The following is an 8,529-nucleotide window of genomic DNA, read 5'->3' on the forward strand; positions in this document are numbered from 1 at the left end:
ACTGGCACGGACGCTTTTCTGCAAAAGCACCTTTTGCGGAAAAGCGTCTGTGGCCAATCTAGACGCGCTTTTGCGCAAGAAAACCCCGATCGCCATTTTCGCCATCGGGGCTTTTTTGCGCAAAACAAATCTGAGCTGTCTACACTGGCCCTCTTGTGCAAAAGCTTTGCACAAAAGGGACTTTTGCCTGAACAGGAGCATCATAGTATTTCCACAAGAAGCACTGATTTCAGACAGTAGGAAGTCAGTGTTCTTGCGGAAATTCAAGCGGCCGTGTAGACAGCTGGCAAGTTTTTCCACAAAAGCAGCTGATTTTGCAGAAAAACTTGCCAGTCTCGACGCAGCCTGTATATAAAACAAACGGAAGAAGGGTGAAGTGAATGGTAAGAGTTAAATTGCAGAATCTCCTCAGCACTGCTTCATGTCCATGTCTGCACTGATGGTGACACCTTGTGGTAAATCTCCTCCAAAATAAATACCCTAATTTAACAGGCTTGTTAGGCCATTTTTTTTCCTTGAGCACTTTAGAACAAGCTGGTTTTCAGTGTCAGAAGCTGTCAGGACCGGTCAAAAGCTGGACAGAGAGGGGAGGCTTCCTGGATGCACATGCAAACACCCCAGACTAAGGATTTCATTAACCCTGTAGTGCTGCCAACCATAACTCATGAATAACAAAGCCCCAAGTGAGCTGTAAGGATGCAGGCAAGGTCTTTTTAAAGTGCAGGGAAGGAGGGATGGGAAAGAATAATGGGTTTCCAGTATCAGAGGGGTAGCCATGTTAGTCTGAATCTGCAAAAGCGGCGCGGAGTCCTGTATCTGACATTCATCTGACGAAGTGGGTCTTTGCCCACGAAAGCTTATGCTTATGCTCCTACACTACAGTTAGTCTATAGGTGCCACAGGACTCCTCGCCAATAATGGGTTTGAGACTCATGATGTCAGAAACACAAACCGCAAACAGCATTCTGGCCTCTTAACTGGTGGATTTTTAAAGTGCTTGGACAGGCGCCGTCTTTGCCTGTGATTCTGTTTTTCAGAAACGCGCATGAAAAAGATACTAAAGAGTGTTTGCTATAAACTGAGAGCAATATTTGGGCACTGGTCAAGGGGGGAAAAAGCCACAATTCCAAAGGAAGGTGAATTGGGTGGACTCACAACACTTCACTGGAGAAAAGAATAACTCATGACTATGCAAAGCAAGTAATTGTGACAGAGGATGCTTAAAACTCAATGTCATAAAGGCCTATTACAGGAAGATAGGATCCAGAGCCAAGCCATAGGGGGATGTGGAAGCTGGAGCAGCCCTCCATCCCAGGACCAAAGGTATGGGGTCCAAGGCAACTCCCCTGTCACAGGCCCTGCTCCCTCCCTGCCTCCAACAATGGGGGCTCCATTGTTTCAGTGCTTAGCTACCCTTAGAGAGAGACATTGTCCTTAATATTTCAATATGCCGACTAAGACAATTCCTTCTCCTCCTAGCCTGGGTGGAGATGCAGAACAAAGGCTCACTGTTCTCTTCTGACCAGCCCTTTAATTGAAGATTATTGGGTCCTCTCTCCCCCTCAGCCTTTTCATCTCTAGACTGGACAACCAGGGCCAGTTCTTTCAGCCGGTGCTCAGAGGTCAGGTTCTCTACCCCCTTTTGTCATTTCTGTTGCTCTCTCTGTCATTTGGCCACATCCTTCCCTAAGATCTACTAAGTTTGAAAAGAAACTTGCTGTGCAGTCTGGCTACTCCCCGTGGCCATGTTGTTCTTACCTCCACGGTGTAACGACCTTACAGCTCATTTGTACAAAGAAAATTAGGTGATGCCTGGAGAGCAGTGAACATCCTCCAGTTTCCTTCCCCTTGGACATTGCCCTTGCTGAATTTTGGTAGTTTTGCTCCCACATTGTGAAGCAACTTGGAAGTTGAAGTCAGAGATGTCAGTAGATAACAGGGATATAAATTCCCCTTAAAAAGGTAACTAGTTAAATGACAGTTCTTCAGGGGTTTGTTTTGGGACCAGTTCTGTTCAATATCTTCATCAACAATTTAGATATCGGCAGAGTAAGCTTATTAAGTTTGTAGATGATACCAAGCTTGGAGGGATTGCAACTACTTTGGAGGATAGGGTCATAATTCAAAATGATCTAGACAAATTGGAGAAATGGTCTGAGGTAAACAGGATGAAGTTTAATAAGGACAAATGCAAAGTGCTCCACTTAGGAAGGAACAATCAGTTTCACACATAGGGTGTGTCTAGACTACATGCCTCCTTCGACGGAGGCATGTAGATTAGCCAGATCGGAAGAGGGAAATGAAGCCGCGATTAAAATAATCGCGGCTTCATTTAAATTTAAATGGCTGCCCCGATCTGCCGATCAGCTGTTTGTCGGCAGATCGGGGCAGTCTGGACGCGACGCGCCGACAAAGAAGCCTTTCTTCATCGGCACAGGTAAGCCTCGTGAAACCAGGTTTACCTGTGCCGATGAAGAAAGGCTTCTTTGTCGGCGCATCGTTTCCAGACTGTCCCGATCTGCCGACAAACAGCTGATCGGCAGAGCGGGGCAGCCATTTAAATTTAAATGAAGCCGCGATTATTTTAATCGCGGCTTCATTTCCCTCTTCCGATCTGGCTAATCTACATGCCTCCGTCGAAGGAGGCATGTAGTCTAGACACACCCATACAGAATGGGGAGCGACTGTCTAGGAAGGAGTACAGCCGAAAAGGATCTAGGGGTTATAGTTGTGGAAACCATTTCATATTTAGCTAGAAGCCATCTTGTATAACAGAAACCATTTCAGCTTCTTGCTTTAGCACGTAGACCAGAGTGAACTTTCTGTCACCCTGTGAGAGAGGCCTACAGGATGGGCTATTTGAATGTGTTAATTGGGCTGGTTGGGACAGGAGATGCACTCCCTAGTACCTGCCCACCATCTTGCTGATAAGGCTTTGTTTTTCCGAGTTTAACTGATGATTTCTGTAATTGGATACCCTGACATCAGACTGTTTGGTTAAGGGTATAAAGATACTAGGATTGATTGTATTAGCAGCCTTACTGGGCCCGGCTCTGCTGGGACTATGTTTGGCTCACTTTGCCTTATTGATCAAAAAAGCTGTCTGTTTAGCCGCCTAAACTGAGTGAGGCCTTTGCTTCAACATAGTGGACCACAAGCTAAATATGAGTCAACAGTGTGACACTGTTGCAAAAAAAGCAAACATGATTCTAGGATGCATTAACAGGTGTGTTGTGAACAAGACACAAGAAGTCATTCTTCTGCTTTACTCTGCGCTGATTAGGCCTCTGTTGGAGTATTGTGTCCAGTTCTGGGCACCACATTTCAAGAAAGATGTGAAGAAATTAGAGAACGTCCAGAGAAGAGCAACAAGAATGATTAAAGGTCTAGAGAACACGACCTATGAAGGAAGACGGAAAGAATTGGGCTTGTTTAGTTTGGAAAAGAGAAGATTGAGAGGGGACATGATAGCAGTTTTCAGGTATCTAAAAGGGTGTCACGAGGAGGAGGGAGAAAACTTGTTCTTCCTGGCCTCTGAGGATAGAACAAGAAGCAATGGGCTTAAACTGCAGCAAGGGAGGTTTAGGTTGAACATTAGGAAAAAGTTCCTAACTGTCAGGGTGGCTAAACACTGGAATAAATTGCCCAGGGTGGTTGTGGAATCTCCATCTCTGGAGATATTTAAGGGCAGGTTAGATAAATGTCTATCAGGGATGGTCTAGACAGTGCTTGGTCCTGCCGTGAGGGCAGGGGACTGGACTCAATGACCTCTCGAGGTCCCTTCCAGTCCTAGTATTCTATGATAATTTAATCATTTAACTTGTTGACTGGACTCCAGATAGCCCACAGCACTGGCAGGCTCCTCCAGCCTGGCCCTGTGCAGGCGGAGGGGCTGCTCCAGCTGGCTGGGATCCAGCACTGAGGATGAACAGGGTTGCTCCTGTTGGCCAGGGTCCTACCACACTGTGGGCAGAGATGGCTGCTCCTGCCGGCCAAGATCCTGCCGCGCCATGGGCAAGGGGGACTGCTCTCACTGGCTAGGGCCACACTGCAAGCAAGTTCTGTACCCCTACTGGTTAACCGGTTACCGGGTAAGCATGCTGGTAAGACTAATATTTATTGGCTAACCAGTAAACCTTTAACATCCCTAAAGCCAGGAGTGTTCCCCCAAGTGGGACCGCCAAATTCTTTCTAATTCTCTCTGCTGCCACCAGAAGTAGCAAACTGCCCTATCAGGATGGACCCGTTTCACTAGCTTAGCACAGCATGGACTCCACAACAAGTGAGAGGAGGCAGAGTGGCAGGCAAATGTCAATCTTTGCCTGTCCACATTAGTTGCACTTTGTTTACATCACAAGTTCGAAAAACCCCAAAACGTTTTCATACGACATTTCTACCTAAACAAACAAATATTTTTTGGCAAAACATAATTGGTATTTTTCACCTAGCTTTCGTGTGAAGGGAAAGGCTCGGACAGGTGAAATCGTTAGATCATTCATTCGTGTGTTTCATGCATGTCCTTTTGGGATACTTGTTGTAAAAGGCGGAGCCTCCAACCAAGTTCCTGCTCGCCTTTATTGGTTCATCAGCGCTACACCCGCACTCTGAGCCCTCGTCCCACGCTTGGTCACTGCACTTAGACGAGAGTCCTACACCGGACGCTAGCGATTTGAGACAGGTAAGGGGGCTCCCTCTCTCCAAGCCCCGACCCAGGGCCCTAAGGGCAGGCGTCACAGACCCCGTCTAGTTGATGGGGACGCTTCCTACAACACACCAACCCACGGGCTACTCACTAGCTGCACCGTGGGTCGCTTCCTACCACCTCCAGTCCCTGCCAGTTCAGGCTTCTTCCCTCTGCCCAGCGTCACTGGGGGAATCCGTCCTCTGACTCGGGCTGCCTCTGCTCCCAGCTCCTCACTCCCCCTTTCTGGGTGTGGTGGTGGCGTTTAAATGCCCCGCCATGCCTGTGCCGTAGCCACTGGCACGACCCCGGGCTGACCCCGCCCCCATCGTCCGACCACGCGCCCTGCCATGGCTCAGCTGCGGCCGCCGAGCACGCCTCGCAAAGGTGCTGCACCGCTGGCTGTCCTGCCCAGCACGCCAGGGATGGCGCCGGGTAAGTGCAGAGCCTGTTGGGTGCCCCTGGCAGGTCGTGTCAGTTTAATTCAGTTTGCCAAATGAGCTCACCAGCTGCAGCCTCCGAGGTCACTCAGGTCACAGAGGCTCAGCTAATGCTAGTGTGATGTCAACTGTTCATGTCCCAGTGTGGGTCACTTTGTGTTGACTGACAGCTGACAGGGGATAGTCCCCTGAGGAATCAGGATATTTCCCCTTTTACCACAGTCCTCATTTTTAACAGGAAACGTTTAGCTTTCCAACTGAACACCTGGTCGAAAAGGGACTCTTCCCAGCCCAGTGAAAATGTGCGTATGCGGGTAGAGGAGAGCAAGTGGCAGAGGGAGGGGATTGGCGTGCGTGGGGGTGGGGCTTCTGAGAAGGGGCGGGGCAAGGGTGTTTGGTTTTGCTCAGCCAGAACGTTGGCACTGTTAATAATGTTTGCAGGTTTCAACTGCATTGCCTCTGTTCATGAGAGCAGCCACTAGTAAACACAGAAGCAGAGCACAACCTATGTCCTATTTTGATTGAATCAGCAACCAGGAGTTTCACTGTTCCCAGTACACAACAGTCCCTTTTTCCCAGGCAGCTGTCTTCTGTGAAATGAAAGTGCAGACATCTACAGTATTACCCTGTGCATATTCACACAGGCGCTGCTGTTGTAATGAAAATGGAGGGAGCTAGGATAATCTCCCGGATGCTGACTCACTTGCTCTAGTTCAAATCCCACTCTTGAGAGGGGTTTCTTTTTCTATGCTTTCCAGTGTGGGTTTATTGTGTCTGGAAGTCGTAAAACGATCTCTTTTGGGGGGGGGTACAGGTCTCTAAGCAGCTTACCTCAATGGGTGTCTTTTCTAGATGCTAGATGCCCTCTCAGTACAGACTGAAATTACATGAAGTGGCAAATATGCTGCCGCCCCAGATACTGCCCGCTCAGGTCATGGAGGCTCAGCTAATATTAGTGTGATGTCAACTGCTCATGTTCCAGTATGGGTGGCTTTGTGTTGACTGACAGTCTCAAGAGGAATCAGGATATTTCCCCTTTTATCACAATCCTACATAGGTTACCACCTCTCATTTTTAACAGGAAACCTCCATCTTCTATTCCCTACCTAGCTCCACAAACATGGTCTGCACAGCTTACATATTCCCTCCTCCCTTAGTTCAAAAACCCCTACTTACCCCCAGCCTAACCAACCTTCATTACATTGTTCATGGCAGGTAGAAAGGGAAAGGAACGCACTGAATTTTGCTCCATGAAGACATAGGAGACAATTGACAAAGGCCTATTTGCAGGGGGTTGTAGATTTGTTTCAATTAGTCTTAAAGAAGGCCATTAGTTTCAGTAGGGCTGAATTTGGCCCATATAATTGAGCATGCTACGGTTTAGTCCCACTCTTATGCAATAAGTCCCCAAACCCTCCCTAGGCATTCTAGGTCTTCCACCATCTTTCTTATTTATAAAGCTGGGTGTAGGGGCAAGAAACTCGAGGAGCCGCTGAGAAATTTGGTAAACTGAAATAAACTGAAACTACCTGCCAGGGGCACTGCAATGCAAAAATATCCCAAAAGGGCTTACATGAAATGTATGAAAAAGGCCGTGCCAGGTCACACACAGAAAGACCCTATTCAGTGGCAGTACACTGTAGGCAGAGATTAACTCTACGGAAATGAATCACTAAAAAACCGTAGGCTCCCGTTACCACTGGCTGCAGGAGCCATTCCAGAAATGCCTAGGAATAAACTTTCAGCATAGCAGGATTGGTTCAGTCTAGCCACCCACTTGTTTTTATTACCACGTTTGCTATATAGATGGACCCCAGCTAGTGAGTGTATGGGGCAGCCCCCCAGACTGAAACTCAGCTCCAACTTATTCCTGAGCAACTCACTTTCACACTGCCTGGATGGCTACCTCCAGCTTCAAGGATGCAAGGCAATACAGCAGAGCCCCGACCGCCAATGCTCGACAGCCATCATGCTAAATGGAGCCTAACTCAGGGAGCTGGGCAGAGCACTGTTGCCAACTCTGGTGATTTATCATGAGTCTGGTGATGTTTGATGTTTTCCTTGCAGCTTCAGCTCCTGGATGCATGTGAATATGTTGGAATCTCAAGGCTTTTTTTTCTTTCTAGTAAGATTCTTTCTAGTCCAGCAATAGGCAACCAAAGCTGGTGAGTGGGCCACACAAGTGGCCTTCCTTCATCTCAGTGGGCTGCAAGATTGTCATAAGCAAGATGATCTCCTGGGATACAGTGGTTTTGCTCATTGTGCTTGCGTATAAAATGTGTAGGATGTGTCGCTCGAACCCTAGCAGCACTTTGATTGGATGCAGAGGATAGGCACAACTCTCATGGTCAACGTTTCAGAGGGGTAGCCGTGTTAGTCTGTAACTTTAAAAACAATGAGTGGTCCTATGGCACCTGAGAGACTAACAAAATTGTATATAATATCATGAGCTTTCATGGGCAAAACTCACTGCGGCTCATTATCTGATGAAGTGGGTTTTGCCCACAAAAGCTTACAATACGATCTATATTTTTGTTAGTCTCAAAGAGTACGTCTACACAGCAGGGCTAAAGTCAAATTAAGCTACGCAGCTTTTCATCTACAGCAATTGCATAGCTGAGGTCGAAATAGTTTAATTCAGCTTCTGGCGCTGTCTACACAGCAGGAAGTCGAAGGAAGAACACTCTTCGTCCGACTTCCCTTACTTCTCGTGAAATGAGGGTTACCATGAGTCGGAGTAAGAAGTCCTCCAGCTCAACATTATTTCGAAATCGAGTCTTGTAGCGTAGACACGCACTATGTTATTTTGGAATAACGTCAGTTACTCCGAAATAACGGTGCTCTGTAGATGTACCCTAAGTAGGGTTGCCAGGTGTCTGGTTTTGAACCAGACGGTCCAGTATTTGAGCTTTCTGTTCGGGAAACAAACTGAGAAAATATAAATGTCCAGTATTTTCTAAATAAGATGTAATGTAGATTGTGATGTAATGTCAAGTGTGTCCAGTATTTTCGTTGAAACCCTGGCAACCCTAACTAAGGCGCCACAGGACTACTTGTTTTTATGGTCAGTGTTGTGTGCAGTCAGGACACACTTCACTTCACACACCTTTGCTTTATGTGCGAGTCACTTTAGTGATGCCCTGTGGCAATGGCAAACAAAGTATCTGGCGGGCCACTCATAGGACTGCATGCAGCTGCAGGTTGCCCACCCTCATCTTGCCCTTGGTGTGCCAGAGGAAAAGCTTGAACCCGAGGGCTATGTCTACACTGGCATGAATTTCCGAAAATGCTTTTAACAGAAAAGTTTTCCGTTAAACGCATTTTTGGAAAAGCGCGTCTAGATTGGCAGGATGCTTTTCCGCAAAAGCACTTTTTGTGGAAAAGTGTCTGTGGCCAATCTAGACGCGG

The sequence above is a fragment of the Pelodiscus sinensis genome, chromosome 18 (assembly GCF_049634645.1).
Source record: "Pelodiscus sinensis isolate JC-2024 chromosome 18, ASM4963464v1, whole genome shotgun sequence".
Taxonomy (NCBI): domain Eukaryota; kingdom Metazoa; phylum Chordata; order Testudines; family Trionychidae; genus Pelodiscus; species Pelodiscus sinensis.